This window comes from Vombatus ursinus, unplaced genomic scaffold, assembly GCF_900497805.2.
Source record: "Vombatus ursinus unplaced genomic scaffold, bare-nosed wombat genome assembly UNPS02009132.1, whole genome shotgun sequence".
Classification (NCBI taxonomy): domain Eukaryota; kingdom Metazoa; phylum Chordata; class Mammalia; order Diprotodontia; family Vombatidae; genus Vombatus; species Vombatus ursinus.
In genome coordinates this window covers 16,053,038-16,073,713 of record NW_020948910.1, presented here as the reverse complement: position 1 = coordinate 16,073,713, position 20,676 = coordinate 16,053,038, and the positions used below count along the sequence as shown (strand labels likewise).

The 20,676-nt window shown below is 37.2% G+C and overlaps 1 pseudogene; it reads left to right on the top strand.

Moving 5' to 3' along the window:
- Positions 1 to 140: 140 nt before the first annotated feature.
- LOC114034850 overlaps positions 141 to 20,676 on the top strand; it is a 130,071-nt pseudogene continuing 109,535 nt past the window's right edge.

The window sequence follows — 20,676 nt, the reverse complement described above, 5'->3', positions numbered from 1 at the left end:
TTGATAAGGTAGGTGTTGTCCTTGGATGCCACCTCAGGAAAGATAAACAAGGAGGTGGGGCAATGACTGAAGCAGAAAGAAAAGTGGTGAAATAGTGAAGTCTTAGAGGCAAGAAGCCAGGTTTAAGTTAAATGGGGTTCATGATGTGTGATGGCCAAGCCAGTCCTGCTGAAGAGATCGCCAAGCTCAAGTATCTGTCCCTGGTGTCCAAAATGTGCACTGGAACACTGGACAACTATCTGGGGATCAGCAATAAGAATTTGACTGAATTTGTGACCAATCTTGCTGAGAAAAATACAAACTTTGACACTTTTAAAGCTTCCCTCTCCAAAAATGGTGCTGAATTTACAGACTATCTTATAAGCAACTTGTTATGTCTCATACAAACCATGCGATCACCATCAAAGCCTTCTACTATCAAAGATCTAGTTGCTAAACCAAAGAGTGGAAAGCAAAAGTCAAGAACCTGTCACCAGTTCTTCGCTAACCAGACAGTCCTACAGTATGGACCATGCTTGATAAAGATAATGTGAGAGCCCTCAAAGATGTGGATGTCCTTAAAGAGTTTGACTTGCTAATGCCTAGTACTGCAACCCATGAGAAGCAGAGATTCTTTGAACACTATGACAGAGCAAAAAAGAAGAAACAGATTCACAGTCTAAACCAAGACAGAAACCACAAAGGGAGACCCTGGTCCAATGGAGGTCACATTTTAGGACTCCAGATAGGAATAAAAGGAAATCTAGATACCGATGTAAGTGCAGAAGTCAAAGTCCTATCAAAGACTGTAATAAGTATGGAGAAAAGAATTATGACAGATGGTGAGACAAGCATGTGAATCAGCCTCCAACTACAGAGCCTTCTATTGGGGAAATTTACAATGGCAAAGTTAACAGTATCGTGCCATTTGGGTATGGAAGGACTAAGAAAAATGGTGAGAAGGCTTATTTCACATTTCTAGCTTCCCTGGGAAGGCTGAGTGGCCAGTTTTGCTGGTGTGATTAACAAAGGCCAGAGGATTAAGGTGAAAGTCCTGTCTTTCACTAGGACCAAAACCAGTCTGAGCATGAAGGATGTGGATCAGGATACTGGAGAAGAGCTGAACCCAAACCACTAGAGGAACCTTGTTAGCAAGATCAGTGAGGAAGTGGAAGATGACAGGCTCCAATTGAAATACCTCATCCAGATCTTGAGAAATGGGAGATCAAATAATTTATTTCAGTCAATGTTCTTTCCAAAGAAGAGTTTCCAGACTTTGATGAAGAGACAGGAATCCTTCCTAAAATGGATCATTAAGAAGATGAAGACCTGGAGATTGAACTGATTGAGAAAGAGCCTTCATACCTGAGAGGACATAGCAAACAAAGCATGGACATAAGCCCCATTAAAATTGTTAAGAATCCTGATGGCTCCATGTCCAAAGCAGCAATGGTGCAGAGTGCTTTGGCTAAAGAAAGAAAAGAACTCAAACAGAACCAGCATGAAGCAGAGATGGACTCCATCACAATGGGACTCAACAAACACTGCCTAATGTGGATGGGAGGCAGATTGCTGCCAGCATGTGGGACATTAGAAGGATGCCTGATGACATAGTGGAATGGAAGAACCATGCTTTGGGGGGCAGCAAATAATCTTATGATAAAAAAAAAGACCTAACTGTCAATCATTGAGCAGACAGAAAGTTTCCCTATCTTCAAATTTAAGGAGTAGCTTATTCAGGCTGTTCATGACAATCAGATCCTGATTGTTATTGGAGAAATCTAGGAAGATAACATAGATCACTCACTGTCTTGCTGAGGCAGGTTACACCTCCGGGGGGAAATTGGATATACACAACCTTGAAGGGTGGCAGCAATGCAAATGGCCAAAAGAGTGTCTGAGGAGTTTGGTTGTTGCTTGGGACAAAAGATGGATTACACTACTCAATTTGAAGACTGCCCCAGTCCAGAAACAGTCATCAAGTACATGACAGAAGAGATATTGCTTAAGGAGTGTTTGATTGATCCCAACCTTACTCAATATGCAATCATCATGGTGGACTTAGTTCATGAGAAAACAATTCACACAGATGTGCTCTTTGGATTGTTGAAAAAAACAGTGCAGAAATCAGTGAAGCTGATTGTTACCTTGGCCATATTAGATGCTGTGAAATGTTCCCAGCATTTCTATGAAGGTTCCATTTTCGCCATTCCAGGCTAACATATCCAGCAGAAATTTTCAACACCAAAGAACCCAAGACAGGTTACTTAGATTCCAGTTTTATCACGGTCATGCAGATCCATTTAACTGAACCACCAGGACGTATCCTGGTGCTTCTGACTAGTCAGGAAGAGATCAATACTGCCTGTGATATCCTATATGAATGCATAAAGTCTCTGGGTCCTGATGTACCTAAATTAATCATCCTCCCTGTGTATTATACTCTACTGAGTGAGATGCAAACCCAGATTTTTGACTTGGCTCCTCCTGGTAGCAGAAAAGCTGTAATGTTACCAACACTGCTGAGAAATCTCTGACCAGTGAAGGGATCTACTACATGGTGGACTGTAAGTTTGTGAAGCAGAAAGTATACAACTCCAAGACTGGGATCAACCAGCTGGTGGTGACTCCCATCTCAGGCTCAGGCAAAGCAGAGAGCAATAGAGCTGGGAGAACAGAGCCTGGAAAGTGTTACAGGCTCAACACAAAGTGTGATACCAAGATGTCATGTGAACTATCAAAGTGCCTGAAATCCAGAGAACTAATTTAGCCATCATGGTGCTCTCTCTCAAGACCATGGGCATTCATGACCTACTTTCCTTTGACTTCCTGGAAGCCCCATTTGCCCCTTGGAAACTCTGATCACAACCATAGAGCAACTGTACACATTAGCAGCCCAGGATGATGAAGGCCTGCTCACCCATCTGGGCCACAGAATGGTGGAGTTTCCCCCTGGAACCAATGTTGTAGAAAATGCTGATCATGTCCATGCATCTGGCCTGCAATGAGATGTTTACCATTATGTCCATGCTGTAGATCAAAAGAAAGCCAGATTCCAGCAGACCAAAGATCATTCTCTTGGCTGTGTACAATTCTTGGAAGAATAGCAGATTCTCCAACCTCTAATGATATGAGAAATTCATATAGTCTCACTCCTTATGCCAAACCCAGGACATCTGTAATCAGATGTTGAGCATCATGGATAGACTTAAGTTGGATGTGGTGTCCTGTGACAAGGCTACAACCCACGTATAGAAAGTCATCTGCAGTGGTTTCTTCTAAAATGCCACCAAGAAGGACCCACAGTATCAGAGAATTGGAAATTGAGGGGATGCCTATCAATTGGGGAATAGCTGAACAAGTTGCGGTATATGAATGTAATGGAATATTATTGTGCTATAAGAAATGGTGAGCAAGCAGACTTTAGAAAAACCTGGAAAGACTTGTATGGTCTGATGCTGAGTGAAGTGAGTAGAACCAGGAGAAAGCTTTACATAGTAACAGTCACATTGTGCGATGACTAACTTTGATAGACTTAGCTCTTCTCAGCAATACAAGGATCTAAGACATCTCTAAGTCTCATGATGAAAAATGCTATCCACATCCAAAGAAACAACTATGGAGTTTGAATGCAGATCGAGGCATACTATTTGCTTTTTTTTTCTTCTGTTTTGTTTTGTTTCCTCTTTCTTGTGGTTCTTGTGGTTCTAATTTTGCCTTACAACATGACTAATGTGCAAATATGTTTAATAAGAATGTATATGTAGAGCCTATATCAGATTGCACACCCATCTTGGGGAGGGAACTAAGGAGGGAGGGGGAGAAAAAATTTAAAACTCAAAAGCTTATGGAAGTGATTGTTGATAAATCAAAATAAATAAAAACAATTAAAAAATAAAAACAAGTGAGCATAAATACAAAAAAAAAGAAGGGCCCACAAGATGGCTACTGAATTTTGATTGACCAGCAGGTGGTTTACATCCATCCTTCTAGTGCTCTCTTCAAAAGAGAGTCAGAACAGGTGGTATAGCATGAGTTGGTGCTAATTACCAAGGAGTACATGTGGGAGGTCACCACATTGACCCCTGGTGGCTGGTGGAGTTTGCCCCAGGCTTCTTCAAGGTGCTGGACCTCACAAAGCTCAGCAAGCAAAAGAAACAACAGTAGCTAGAACCCCTGGACAAATGCTGTGAGAAGCCAAATGCTTGGAGGACCTCCTGGGCTTTTTGGTGGCAGGCACAAAGAAGTCACAGGCTTTGGCACAAAGTACTCAGTGTTGGTTTCCTCCCCCCCCACACACACACACACACAGAGGACCAAGGCCCAGGACTCTAGCGATTCTTGTCTAAAACACCACTGGAAGCACAGCTGTCCTTGGGCTAAGAGGCCCCAAAGCCAAAGCTGGACATCCTGAACTTAACTCTCATTTCCTTCCTTGTGGTTAAATATTCAAAAGGCAGGAGCTCACCTTGGCTTTAAGATACATGCCAATTAGGGCCAGCCTAGGTCTTGTGAATGACAGGTATGTAGCACCTTTTTTAGGCAAAGCTGGAGTAAGAGGAATTGTTACATTTCTGAATAGTTCATACACAAGATCCTCAGACCAGAGGGCCCTGATGTGCTAAGCACTGAGGTGCTCATCCATCAGCCTAGTGTTTTTTGAGGACTTAGTAGCGGAGCCCACTGGCTCTACCTACCCTTCTACCCACTCTCCAAGCTGCTTCTTCAGGCTTAACTCTTTGAAAATATGGATTTGTTTATTTTTAAATACATATGCATACATATATATGAACACATATATACATATTATATATATACATAGTTCTTTTTTTTTTTGAAGAGACAAGGGATAATGTTTGTGCGGCAATTCATAGGAAATCAAACTTGTGGAATTTAAAGATAATTCAAACTTGCTTGTAGATCTTGTGAAATTAAGCCATAAGAAAAAATTTCAGAACCTGGATCTTCTTTTTACCAGAGGCAAATTAATTCAATGTCATCTATAGGTCTAGAAATAACATTTGGAGATAAAAGTGAATTATGATCTTAAGGCTTTGATCTACCCTAGACTTCATTAAGAATTATGCTAAGAGTTATTAATAAAATCAATAAAAAGGACTATGTACCATGTTATAAATGTAATTACAATATACATACTAATAGCTAAGATCCTTCCAACTATGGCATCTTTTTTTTGTTGTTTTTATTTTTAGTTTTCAACATTCACTTCCACAAGATTTTAAGTTACAAATTTTTCCCCATCTCATCCCTCCTCCCCACCCCAAGATGGCATGCATTTTGAATACCCCTTCTCCTAATCTGCCCTCCCTTCTATCTCTACCCCATTCTCTTATCCCCTTCCCCTTCAATTTTTCTGTAGGGCAGGATAGATTTCTATACCCCATTTCCTGTATATCTTATTTCCCAGTTGCATGTGAAAACATTTTTTTAACTTTTGTTTTTAAAACTTTGGGTTCCAAATTTTCTCCCTTTCTCCCTCCCCACCCACCCTCATTGAGAAGGCAAGCAATTTGATCCAGGTTTATGGCACCTTCTAATAGAAAAATGTGCTCAGACTGGTACATGGAAAAGGTAGAATACTAACACACTCATTCCATTTTTTGTGTGTCACCCTGGATTGTGAATTTCAGGATGTCTACCTAGAAAGAAATAATATTGCTATTGGTCCACATGACTTCAAAATGAATATATTTAACCAAAGGAAATGTAGAGGAATGAGTTATTTAATAACAGCAAAAAAAGGACTGTGGACTGAGAAGAAAGAGATCTTGGGTTGGATCCGAGCTCTGCAGCTGAAATCACAAGTCATGAAAATAACTTATGCCCTGTGTCTCCTTTACCACCATCTGTAAAATATTCTTTCTTTTAGATCACTAGGAAGTTTAAACAGTAAAAGTAAATAATAGAAGTTCAGGCAGTAGTTCCTAACATGTGAGAGGAGGTGGGGAGGTGAGGAGGTAAGGAAGTTGGATGTTAGCTTCTAATGGCTGGGCGGGGAGGACAGTGGGAGGAGGGGAGAGAGACAGTTTACATAGGATGGGAAAAGACAGGCCAGGATGGGAGCTATTGGAAGAAGTCTATGAATGAAAATGCAGCACACCAAGAATTGGCATTAAATATATCTCACACATAGACTGCCATTTTTTAAATATATATATGAGCAGTAGCAATTAAGTATACACAAATTCATTTGAAAATGTTTTCATTTTCATTGCTTTTTGTCATGTATTTTCTCAATCAGTGGATCCTAACAATGTAACTACTATCAGGTGTGTTCCAAAAATTTCAGAGATCTTAAGTCCTTCCAAAAAAGCCAACAGCTGTGTGTGAGGGCATTATTATATTAACCTATCATATTTATTAATTGAGAATAAACTGCTATGTTGATGCTTCTCCCTTTCAAATATCCTAGGTTAATTCAATTCAACAAGCATTTGTTAAATGCCTATTATGTGTCAGGCACCATGCTAAGTTCTGGTGATACAACAGGAAAAAAATCCCTGCCTATCATGAGAGACCTTACATTCTATTGACTAGTTCTATAATGTCTATTCATTTCATAATGTCTAACTATATAGATTAGTTTTATAAAGTTAATTTCCTGAGTCAAGACATAGAGGTACCTCTTCTAGAGATCTTTTCCTTATTTGATGAGATTTCGTTAGGTCATACAGAGTATAGAGCACTGAACCTCAAATTGAGAACACCTAAATTCACATTCTGTCTCAGATACTTACTGGCTGACTTACTGTAAGACCTGGGCAAGTCACTTAACTTCTGCCTACTTCAGTTTTCTCATCTGTAAAATGGAACCAGTAATAATATGTACCTCCCAGAATTATTCTGAGGATAAAATGAGATAATATTTGCAAAGGTCTTTGCAACCCCTAAAGCAGTATTTAAATGCTAGCTGTTGTTGTTGCTGTTGTTGTTGTTTTAAATCCGTTATTATCAGAGGTACCTAATTCCATACTTCTTCCTTTGCATGTATGAACCTTTGTCAAAGCCATCCTTTCTTTCTGCACAGCATTATACCAAACAAATCTGTCTATTCCTCAAATATTCTAGAAAAGTCATTTCCCCTTAATTAATTATCTTTCTTTTGATTCATTTCAATTTCTTTTCATTGTGTTCTTGACTATAATCTCTTTCTCTGCTTAAAATCCCTCATGTCTACAATAGGTAGAATAATTCATTATATCACATCATCACCTTCATCTGATCCCTTCTCTGTGTTCTCATTGCTTCTTCATCACAATCACATTCATCTTCAAACTTCTATATCCTCTCACTTCCTAATCTCTCCTTCTTTGCTCATCAGAAACTCTGTTGGTCTGTGTGTCTTCTATGTTCATTCATTCACTCATTCATTCATTTAGTAATGACCATTTATTATCTGCAAAATACTGTGGTAGGTGCTGGGGGAGATACCAATATAAGTATGATACAATCCTTTCCCTAATGAAGCTTATGGTCAGGGGGGAGATGAATGACACAAAACATGCATATTCATAATTGCAATGACTATATTATCATGTAGTACATTATATGACATAATAGGAGTTTGAGAAAGGTGCAAAGGATCACATAATGTCTGAGAAGGAAAATTACATTTCTGTCCAGGAGCAAGCAAGCCTTCCAATTTCATTAGATCTGAAAAGATAAGCAGTGTCAACAGAACAGGATGGGAGACATTTCAAGCCCAGGCATAAACAAAGGCACCCAGACAAGGATACAAATCATTCTCTACCATCCTACATTTGGACAGAAGTTTTGTTTCATTTTATTAATTTGTGGTCACCAATCAAAAACATTTCAAGTGCCTACTATGTGCCACTGTTGAAGAGCAGGCCTGACTCAAGCCAAACTGGATATTCAGATTTGGAATTGAAGACACTTGAAGACTATATAACAGTTGGCAAAATTAGGTCTAGGACTTCTTGCCAAGATGGACTCTTGAACAGTAGGCTGCCAAGTTCACCCCATCCTTACTCCAGCAAAACACTAAAATTTGTATCAAAGCAAATAGCAATCAAGAAATATAATGAGAAACTACTAATAGTGGCTTCTACCACCACAAAATAGTACAAAAAGCCAGCCAAATACCTGAAGGCAACAGAAAGGAAGTGGGAAGAAGTGGGGCAGAGCACCAGCACAACCAGAGACACAAGTTTAGCCTGTAGGGCTTTAAGTCTGGAGGCAAAAAGAATGGTGAGCTTCCTCCCCACCTCCCCAAAAAAGCCCTAGTGTGGGAATTTGAAAGCCTCAGGGCACCAAACATCAAAGTGCATGATTCTGCAGTGCTCAGACAAAGGCAGCCCAGGGCAAGGATCCCAGAAGTCCATGATACTCTTGGTTTGAGATACCAGAGAGGACACTAAACATCCACTTTCTGGACCTCGGATACCTAGGGGAGAAAATCCTTTGGAAGTAAAAGTCAACTCAGAAATCCAGGGATACAGAGCAAGACTAAGCAAGTCTCACCATCACACCCAAAAGTGCAACAGGAGATGGATCCTGACCCTGGTATAATGCCCTATGTCAGAAACCAAAACTAGACAGATAAAAAAGACACCAACCAGTATAAAAATATAATTGTAAATCTAACTCAACAGCAATAACAGACTCAAAAGAAGGGGAAAAGGGATTTTCAACATTAATACTTAGAATAAATGAAGCAGGATGTTGTTGGGTTTTTTTTTTTATTTAAATGAAAGCCCTTGAGGAAATAATTGGAAAGACAATGAATAAGTAGCTCAGAAGAAAAACTGGTAAACCTTACCCCCAGAAATAGTCTCCCTGCAAAGTAGAATAGAACAAACAAATCAATGCTCCCACAAGATGGCAAGAAGTATTGAAATAGAACTAAAAGACTGAAGAAAATAGAAGAAAATGTAAGGTATTTGATATTTAAAACAACTGATGTGGAAATAGATCACAGAAAGGTAAAACCATGTTAAAATTAAAAAGCTTGCACAACACATTTAAAAAATATGTAAATGAAAACTTCCCAGGTCTGGTCCCAGAACCAGAGGGCAAAGAGAAGATATAATGAATTCTCCAAACAATTCCTGAAGGGAACTGCAAAAGGAAAAGTCTCAGAAAAGTCATAACCAAAACACAGAGCTCTCATATCAAAGAAAAATATATTTAACTACCCCAAAAGGAAGAGTTTAAGTATGAAGGAACTACAATCGGATCACACAAGACTAGGCAGCTTCTATTAAAAATGAGAAGAGATCCTGAAATATGATATAAACTCTAAAAGACCAAAGTGATAAACTTGCAACCAAAGTAACTTACTCTTCTGAGTATAACCCTAGAAGGAAAAAATTGGACCTTTAATCAAACCCAGGACTTTCAACCATTCCTGGTGAAAAGATTAGAGCTGAGAAAGAACTTTGAAATACAAGCACAAAAATCAAGAGAAATCCAGAAACATAAATTTACTTGAGAAATTAGGAATCATATGATGTAGTACTAATATTCTAATATAGAGAGAAGAAAATTCACACTAAAGAAAATGGAAAATGATAAATAATGGAGGGGCTGTCAAAAAACAAGTATTTTAATGGAGTATTGGTAGAGCTATGAATTGGTATAGCCATTCTGGGAAACAATTTGCAATTATGCCTCCCCAAAACTACTAAACAGTGAATATCATTTGGCTTAGCAATACTATTACTAGGATTATACCCCAAAGAGATCAAAGAGGAAAATGAAATACAAAATCCCCTATTTCATATTCAAAGCCCTTCACAACCTGCCCTCTTCCTATCTTTCCAGTCTTCTCAAACATTATCCCCAACTCCCAGTGCCTTCCTTGCTGTTCCTTGCACAAGACACACCATCTCCTCTCCAGCCTCTGGACATTTGCAATGTCTGTTTCCCACACCTGGAATACTCTCCCTCCTCATCTCTGTCTTGTGTCTTCTATCAAGTCCCAGCTAAAATCCTATCTTCTATGAGAAACCTTTCTTGATCTCCAATGTATTCTGTATATATTTTCTTGGGGCAACTAGGTGGGCAGTGGGTGGAGTGCTAGGCTTAGAGTCAGGAAAACATCTTTCTGAGTCCAAGTCTGGCCTTAGATGCTTAATATCTGTGTGACCCTAGGCAAGTGATTTAAACCCATTTGCCTCAGTTTCCTCCTCTGTAAAAATGAGCTGGAAAAGGAAATAGCAAACCACTCCAGTATCTCTGCCAAGAAAACCCCAAATGGGGCTGCCAAGAGTTGATTGAACTGAACTGAACACAACTGAAAAAAATGACTGAAAAAATATTTTTCATTTGTACATTGCTGTTTCTATATTGTCTCCCCACTAGACTGTGAACTCCTTGAGAGCTGGGACTATCTTTTGCTTTTCTCCATATCCCCAGGGCTTAGTACTGGAATGGGAAGGCAACAGTAAAGAGAGGAGGTGACCAAATATAAATAGATAGATAGATAGATAGACAGACAGACTAACCAAAATGAATACATAAAATTTAATTCAAAAACTCTTCAACCAAGAAAAAAATTTTTTAATTAAGAAGTTCAAAAATAGTGTTTTGGTTGAAAAATGTCTAAGCTTCTTTAAAATTCTAAATCATATGATCTTAAAAGTATATATATACATACATACATATACATATATACATATATATGTACATATATAATCTGCATGTGATAGAGTAGAAAACAAAGTGGAACAAGCAACTTTTTTGTTTGTTGTTTTGTTTTTTTTTTATTTTGGAGGCAATGGGGGTTAAGTGACTTGGCCAGGGTCACACAACTAGCTAGTAAGTGTCTGAGGCCAGATTTGAATTCAGGTCTTCCTGAGTCCAGGGCCGGTTCTCTATCCACTGTGTCACCTAGCTGCCCCCTGGAACAAGCAATTTTGGTGCCTAGGGAAAAACAGAACAAATTACATCTACAAATCAACTTTTTAAGGCAAATTCTCTTGGGGAGGCGGAGACCTTGAGTAACAGAGGCTGGAAGAGGTAGACAAAAGGAAACTGGGAGGCCACTATGGGAAGGCTTACACAGCAGAGAAGTACAGAGTTAGGTCAGACCAAGGAGGAAATCTGCTGGGCAGTGGGGCCATGTCGGGGTATGAAAAGAAGAGAAAGCATACAATTTGTTAGCTTGATATTTGAACTAATTATTCCTGCTAAGTAGGTGAGAAGGTCGATTTTTTCTACATGAAAGGATATCAATATCCTCTAAATTTTGATACCCTGGCACGAGACTCTGGCTGCCTCTACAATAGCAATGGCTCTGAATCAAAAGAATCCTACACATGAAATCAACAGACATTCAAGTATTGGCTCCCACACTTACTAGGCGATTATGAACAAGTCACCTGGCAACTCTATAGCTTAATTTCCTCATCTCTTATAAAATGAAGGTAAGAAAAATTGTGTTGCCTACCTCAAAAGCTTATTGTAAATGAAAATCGTGCTGAGCTTCACTTTCTTCTTTCTGTAAAATGGGAGAATAATAATAAAACCTGGCATGCCTATTGCACAAGGTTGTTGTGAAGATAAAATAAGATGATGTGGTTAGTTTGTAGACTGAAAAGTGCTTTGCACGTGTAAGAGTTAAGGCTGAAAGGGGGATCTAGGAGGCTATCTGTTGCAATCCCCTCATTGCACAGATTAGGAAACTGAGACCTCAAGAATTTTGGTGATTTGCCCAAGGTTACATAGGGAAAAGATGGCAGAGCTAGGATTTGAACCTAGCTCCCCTGCCTCCAAATCCAGTGTTCTTCCCACTGTACGCCATAAGTTGTTATGGTTTGGATATAAGAAAACATTGGGAGCAAAGATAGCTAATCAAATATGTTGTGGCTCTTTTAACAATTACATCTGGTCTTCTGAATAACTGATTTGATAACAATAAGGTTGGTTCAATGACTATGTATTAGTATGACTCCTATATTTCATTTTATATTTAGTAAATCACTAGTGTTTTGTTTGTATTCAATAATTTTATTTTTTATTGTTTTGGTTTGGCTTTTCCCAAAGGAGGAAGTGTTTGACTATGTGATTTCATCAGTATGGGGAACTCCTACTAAGTAAACTCCCTGTATCAACCCACACCAGCAACTGTTCTGCAATTGAGAGTCTTAGAGTTGTGTGGGACCCTGAGAAGTGACTTATCAAGGATTATACTGCCAGTAGGTGTTAGAGATTGGACTTGGATCCAAGTATCCTTAATTCAGAGTTTTGTTCTCTCTTTCTAATGTCCATTCTTTCTCTCTCATTAAATTCTATCACCTTAATAGCACAAATAGTTACTAGATTAAATCCACATCACACAAATCTTTTCTTAGAAGAGGAAGCATTCCTGAAATGTTACTTTTCACTTTAATCCAAAACCACTTTATTCTTACTTTAAATACAGTATAAATAGATAAATTGCTCTATCCTGTGGGCTTATTTTCTTTCTTGGGTGGAAAATTCTAATGCCTTCATTTGTAACTAATTTCATCACTTATAAAACAGAAAAGAAAAAGAAGCATTCTTTACCTTGAAAAATAATTTGGAATGCATTCATCTGTATGTAATGTACATTTCCCATGTTTTTTCAGTTAATTTCCATTATGCTGGAAAAATCAACCTTAAATGTCCTTTTCAAAAGTACTATTTCAGACAGTCATTTATCAGGTGTATATTGTGTGACTGGGTGGTGTTTAGAGATTCCATTTGCTGTACGTTATCTGTGATCCTTACACTCAGCCTTCATTTGTCAGGGATTTAGATCTCAGCTGTGTTTAGTTTTGGGGGCTTGAGAACAAGTCGACCCATAGACAGACACCTAATCATATAATTTGTGCAGTGCAAAAGGTTTGACTGCCCTCTATCAACCTCTATGTAGACAGTTCCTTTGAATGTAGTAATGGATGACAATATTGAAAGCATAAATCTCGGCAAACTTCAAGGTTTCCAGCAAAACATGATTCTTTAACTTTAGGCTTATAGATGTTTGGCACAATGTCAGAAGCTTTTGGAGTATTCATTTATCCACTACTAGCCAAAAATAACCACAGTCTCAATGTGTCTGTTGATTTGTTTTGAAATCTTCTCAAAACTGTAAAGCTAGAGACCAGAAATTTAGAAACGAGTCCCATGAAATAGGGAAAAATCTCTTCTTAATATTTCAGAATAGGAGACCATACAGCAAGCCTATGTCCCTGGGAGGGCACATTTTCCCAAAACATATAGTCAATGAACTATATAACATAACAAATAGCAGAATGTATACACTCAAGCAAGATGACCAGAAGAGAGTAGAAGGTTAAATCACATCACCTACCAAATTTCACTGCACCTAACATTTAAGGCTTGGTTGCTTTAATTAAATGCTACAATAACTCAATAATTCATTATCTCATAGATGACTTTATTAATAATAAAGTAAAATTCATTACATAAAAACATTAAATACTTTATTTCTTTATATATAACACTTCAAAAGTGGTCCTACTGATAACTAAATAGCATTTTATAACTTACTATTTTAACTCCCAATGTTAAGTACTGTGTTGCCTCCATTTTGAAACCAATATTTTTGAAAAAATAACTTTCATTTCTAAAGAATATACAATGAGCAATAATTACCACAGGCAGTATGATATAGTACAGTGGTCTCCAAAATGGGGTGCTTTGGTTTAGACAATATATTTGGTGAGGGTGGAAGGATGTTAGCACTGCCATTTCTATTTTTTGTTTTAAAAAAGTAACTAAGCTTTGATAATGCTTAAAATATATATTGACATTGGGATCCCTACTCAGTCTGTTTATCAGATGGTTACAAATAACACATAGCATACAAGGAAGATAGGCGATTCCATATTTAAGAGGAATTGAAAATAGAGCCCTCATTCATTCATTTATTTTCAATATATTGTGGCATATTACTGTTTACATGTGCCTGGTTAATTGGATTTATAGATTATATGATCTAGTTTTAAGTAAGTATAAGGATAGGGATTAGATCTATGATTTCATTGGTTTAGGGAACTTAACTTGGCACTTTTTCTGCCGTTTTAGTCTTAAAGAGCTACCTACAGCTAGGAGCAGCTAGGTGGTACAGTAGATAGAGTGCCAAGCATGGAGTCAGGGAGATCTGAGTTCAAATCTGACCTCAGATACTTACTACTTGTGTGACCATGGTCAAGTCACTTAACCTCAGTTTCCCATCTGTAAAATGGGAATAATAATAGCACCTACCTCCCAGGGTTGTTGTGAGGATAAAATGAGATAATAGTTGTGAAGCACTTAGCATGCCTGTCAAGTAGTAAGTGCCATATAAATGTTGTTGTTATTGAGTAGGTTCAGTCATGTACAACTTTTCATGATCCCAGTTTTGGGTTTTCTTAGCAAAGATACTGAAGTAGTTTGCCATTTCCTTCTCCAGCTCATTTTATAGATGAGAAAACTGAGGTAAACAGGGTTAAGTGACTTGCCCAGGGTCACACAGCTGGTAAGTGTCTAAAGCCAAATTTGAACTCCTAAAAATCAGTCTTCCTGATTCCAAGATCAGTGCTCCAAGACCTAGCTGCCCCATATACATGTTAGCTGTTCTTATTACTCTGAGGGAGGAAGTGATTGTGCCAGAGTCATATATGTGCCAGAGGCGTGAACCCAGGTCTGGCTCCAACATCAGCTCTTCATCCACGACATCGTGCTTATTTGATGTCAGCAAAAACGGACAAGTGGTTTTAAAAGATTTCTATCAAGAAACTTCAGATTGAAGAGAACACTAGCAATAAAGCCAGTGTAAGAAAGTGGCAAAGCTGATTCTTCTACTCTGAGTAAGAGCTCTTTCTCACCTATATTATGAAGCAAAAACAATGACAATCTGATCAATTGACAAGAAATTAGCCCAAAATTTCAAAATTATCAAGAAGATTATTTTAAGATTTAGTGTATATCCACTATTTTCAACAATGAACCTCGTGGGGCAGCTAGGTGGCGCAGTGGATGGAGCTCCAGTTTGAAGTCAGGAGGACCTGAGTTCAAATGCGATCTCAGATGCTTGATACTTACTAGCTGTGTGACCCTGGGCAAGTCACTTAACCCCAACTGCCTCACCAAAAAGCAAAAAAAAAAAAAAAAAAAAAAAAAAGAACCTCACCTAGGTATACTATTTCTTAAAACATTGACTAACGATAGTATGAATCCATCACAATTAGCAAGCAAGACACTTAAAAACCAAGATTTTGTTACCAAGAATAATGTAAGTGTATCATCTATAAAACGTTTCTTATCTGAACAATGTAAGTGTATCATCTATAAAATGTTTCTTATCTGAACATTTTAAGAACTTGGAAAAGGAATGTTCTAACTTGTATAAAAATCTTTCAAGCAAAGTTTCAGATGATGTTTTGGATCCATTTCTTGTGTATAAAAATACCAGACCTCTGATTAGTTTGCAAGCACAACTAATTGTAATCACGGAAGATGGAAATTTAATAGCCAAATTTCAACAAAAAAATCTTTCATATGGAAGATGGGATTTAAAGTGAGCATCTTAATTCATCAAGTATGGTCACTTCTTCCATTTGGATCCACATTTCTTTCTGATTTATCTTTTTGAACTTTGACAGCCATATGTAGTATAAATGAATGTACAGTATAAAAACAAACAGAATTTAGAATCAGTGGTGGTGGGTCCACCATATCTAACACCTGTAGTAGATCATTTTTAACAATTCTTCCTTTTTATGATAAAACTATTTTCAGTAATAATCATGAAATGCAATAAATAATATTGTCCAAAAAAAGAAATTCAGACAGTAATTTTTTTCTTTTTATTAAATTTGTATATATAAGCATGTCAGTAAACACATATTAATTAGTTTAATTAATTAAAGTAAATATTACAGTATAAAAAGGAAAAAGGTAATGGATTAATATTGTTAATTATATTAACATATTTTTGAGGAAAAAAGAAAAAAACTTACATTTACATATTGTGTCACAGTAATGAATAATAACACTACAGTTTCTGTTTTCAAGCCTTAACTTCTGGAAATTTGTCAGTCTTCGCCAAATTCAAATTTTGTATATTCATGTTTAACAAACAGTATAGCCAGATTTATCTCATTTATGTTTGAACAAAAAGCAATCTTGGTAAATAAAACAGTAATATGCAAATAGGAAAAGTATTAAACATAAGGATAAAATTTGGAAGAGGTTCATAGGAATATCATTTCATAAGTGATTTTAATAAACCTGAAAAGTCTTCAAAAGGCATAGTTGAGGCAACTACTAAATCATCATACTGATGTAACATTTTATTTTCCTGATTCCTTCTTTAGTTTTAAAAGGAATTAGGAATTTAAAAAGAATAAATTTCAATTTTTAGCATCATGTATTAGCTACATTTTACAGTTGTCAAATATATTACAAGTTGCATTTTACATTGTTTCACTATTTTATATTTTAAACACAAATAAAAACTCCAAATATTTACATAGAATGACAGAAATGAAATAACTCAAATTCTGTTTCTTCATTTTTATAAGTGCTGTGCTATGAATTTTTATTTCACATCTACTGTTGGAATGCTGGAATATGTTGTACCAAAGGTGTTGGAGACAAGAATTTTACTTAAAGTGAGCTCAAATAATTCTGAACCATTAAGTATTTACCCTCAAAATGAACACATGTAGCTGAGTCTGCCAGCATCAAGGGCCGGCTGTGGTAATATAGGCTGCAGTAACTTGACAATTGTTTAGAACTTAAAACAACAAAAGACATTTTAGGGGGAGGAATGTTTTGTCACTTGTAATCTTCAGAATTGCCAGTGAATGGTGATAACATAAAGCAGTCCAGTTCTTATTCAGTTTCATTATTGTTTTAAAATTCTCTAAAAGTATTTCACCTCTTTATTGCCTGCACCCATGGCAGACCACTTCCACCACCTAGGCCTTAGTCTGCCAGAACTTAGAACCATATATTCAAATTGTTGTTTCACAAAATCTTAAACCTAGATTAAAAAAATAATAATAAAGTGTTTTCAGTCATATCATTCATCTCCTGGATCTGTTTCTGACCATAGATTTTGTTACCATGTCTCAGCTTCCTTCAAACCCCTGAAGTTCCCATAGCTACTATGTCCTTCTTGCCCTGCAATATTCTCCACCCCTTCAGACCCCTTCTCCAATTGGTGAGTTCTTCTCAGAACCTCCATGTTGAGGATGGGCCCAAGCCAGCCAGCCTTAATTCCTCTTCTGATTCTGCTTCTGATTTTCTAAACTTTGCCACTATGCCTCTGCATGGTACCTTCCCCCCCTCCCCATCCCTAGCCCCCAGACTTTCCATTTCTATTGTCTTCCCCATTAAGACATAAAGCCCCATTGAGAGCAGGGACTGCTTTCTCTGTCTTATATTTGTATACCCAGCACTGAGCACAAGGCCTGGCACTTATTATATGTTTAATAAATGTCTGTTGACCTATTGACATTGCTTTCACATTGAAACCAGTAAGATTTATTGTGTCATTAATAAATACGATTTTAAACATCATTTTAAATATTGCTTATTTCACCATTATCTCATCCTTTTAATTTCTATTTCATTCCTATTTGTAATATATATGTGTATATATATATGTGTGTGTGTGTGTGTGTGTGTATAATGCATTTGTACATGCATATAATTTATAAATATATTTCTTGAGGGCACAATGCTTTACTTACAGAGGTTCACTATCAACAAGGTTTAAAGGACATTGAAATAGTGAATAGAGCACTGGACCTTGAATAAGGAAGAATTAGGTCAAATACTGCCTCAGATACTTGATACCTGTGTGACGTTGGGGAAATTTTTCAACCTCTCAAAGCCTCAGTTTCTTGATCTGTAAAATGACAGCATAACTACCTCTAGCACCTAACAACTGGGTTTTTATGAATCTTAATGCAAATAAAAGCACTTTGCAAACTTTAAAGTACTATAGAAATGCCATCTTCTTATTAATTTGTGAATTAATGTTCCATAATTATATTATAAATTACATTTATAATATGTGGTGATATAGTTATATTATAAAGCCTATTTATATATTGATATTTTTTATTTTATGAGTATATTGTAAATTAGCTGGTAATGATTGCCCTTGTATTCCAAAATTATTGCTTTCTGGTAAATCACAATTTTTTCATTACATTGATCAAAGTACATATAATGATCACTTCTCAGGTATGTTTCCATAAGGATGTTTTTTTAGGTATGAGCTGGACTAGATGGCTGCCCTTTCTAATATAACATTCTGTGATTCTGAGAGAAGTTAATTTACCTTGTGAATAAAAAGCTATTTATATATGTATCTTACAACTATATGTACAATGTGTTTATACACATAATATATGTACATATATGCATATATATGTAAGAGAGGTATCATGACATAATGGACAGACGGCTGACCTTGGAGTCAGAAAGATCTGGGTTCAAGTCTTGCACCTTGTACAAACTAGCTGTGTAATAGACAAGTCTCTTAACCTCTACGTACCTCAGACAGCTCTCTCAAACTCTTAAATTCCAGGCGAGTTTCCAATGTGCTTAAAAGAAATTCTCACATTAGAAGTTCTCTATATCAATAAAATAACAGGATTGAGTTGCCAAAAAAATTATGTGAATACACACAATAACAAAAATACCTCACCTAATGATCAACTTAAAAGTCCTATTTAAAAATGATTAGTAGTTCTTATCTAACTGAAAAAGGACCTCTTTAATCAACCATTATTTGGGCCCAGAGCATGCTACCCAGAGTTGTGTTTATTCTTTGTTGCGTTTTCATCTGAACATCAAGGTCTTTGATTTTCACACCGGCTACCATCAGCTAGGTGGCACAGTAAATACAGTGCCAGGCTTGGAGTGTGGAAGAGTCATCTTCCTGAATCCAAATCTGGTCTCAAACACTTACCTGGGCAAGTCACGTAACTCTGTTTACCTCAGTTTCCTCATCTGTAAAATGAGCTGGAGAAAGAAATGGCAAGAAAATTCCAAATGAAGTCACAAAGAGTTGTACATGACTGAAACAACTCAACAACAACCACAAAAACCATCAAATATCTCCCTTTCACCTTCTCCTATGAACACCTCCGGGGTTGGGGGAGAAATGATGGAAGTATAACAAGATGCTGCTGGCATTACAAGCTCCACCTCCTTAGAAGCGATAGCTCCTAAAGACTAAGAAAGGAAAGTTATCACCAACTGTCAAATAATTCAACATCAGAAATGAACAGGATTTAATCAATTTAAATGACACTCTAGAAATAGTAAGGTTGCATAATGGATAGTATGCTGCACTTGGAATCAGGGAAGAACTGAATCAAATCCTGTCTCAGACATTTACTAGCTGTGTGACCCTGAGCAATTCTCTTAACCTCTGTCAGTCTCAGTTTTCTCATCTATAAAAAGGTGATGACAATAATAATACCAATTTCATTGAGCTGCTGTTGGGATCAAATTACTTAATATAAGTAAAATGGTATATAAAAGCAATTTTTATTAAAGTTGTATTTGTCCATCAACCTTATTTCTCCTCTATACCTCAGTCACCAACTGGGCTATTTTCCATTTGGACCATCAGATCTTTCCATTCACTCAGCAATTAAACCCACTTAAACATACTCTCTCCCCTTTTTAGAATGTGAGTTCCTGGAGAGCAAAAATAGCCTCACTTTTTTTTTCTATCCCCATTGCTTCGGACACAATAAATGCTTAACAAATCATTTGTCTTCCATTCATCTTTAGTTTAAAAATAACCATTTTATTACTTGGAAATTTCAATATTTGGAAATAAAAATAGCATGACCCCTAGAGTAAACAAATGGGAGAAATGCTTGTCAAAGCAAAGACAAGAATATCTAAGAGTTCTTTTCTAGTTCATTTATTTAGCTAAAAGTTCCATAGTTCTTATATGATAAGATTATAATTTTTATTCTTGAACAGCCCTGTTTTCTCCATCAAAAATTACATGAATGTAATACTCAACAAAGTCTATAGAACTTTGCCCATGACTTTACAGAAGCTGAATATGTCCTGCTGTGTGGAAGAGCATGAGGTCATTTACTTTCAATGTGTTTTTTATGTGAAATGATAAGAATTATGAGAGGAGCAAACGATAGCTGTCCTCATGAAACACCCTCCCTAGAAAATGCACTCCTTTCAAGGAAGGGATGCTAATGAGTGGTTGTTTCTCTGAGTTTTGAAGAGCTGAAGACAAATAAGCTAATGTTGGCTCTACGGAGCTGAGGAGTTCTGGCTCAGGAAGAATGGGAGGAGCCTCCCTTCTGATTAAGGACACAGAGCCATGTATGTCACAACGTTTCATCTTCCTTAGTGCACAGAGTTATTTTGGAGCAGAGATGTGCCAGAGGATTCTAAATAAGGCATCTCTGTGACTATCAGATGATGACCACGGTAGAAAATGCAGAATGAAGACCTGCCCTTAACATATGACAGTCAGGGTGTGTGGTGAAGTCAACGTGGTTGCCAGACAGCTCCTTGGAGAAGAAAATTGAACGTTTCACCCCCCTTCTCTCCTCTGATACTACTGCCACCATGGTGCAGGCCCTCATCACCTCACGCCTAGACTGCTGCAATAGCTCTGCCTTAAGTCTCTCCCCATTCCAATCTGTCCTCCGAGACTCAGTTGTCAAATCAGTCTCCTTA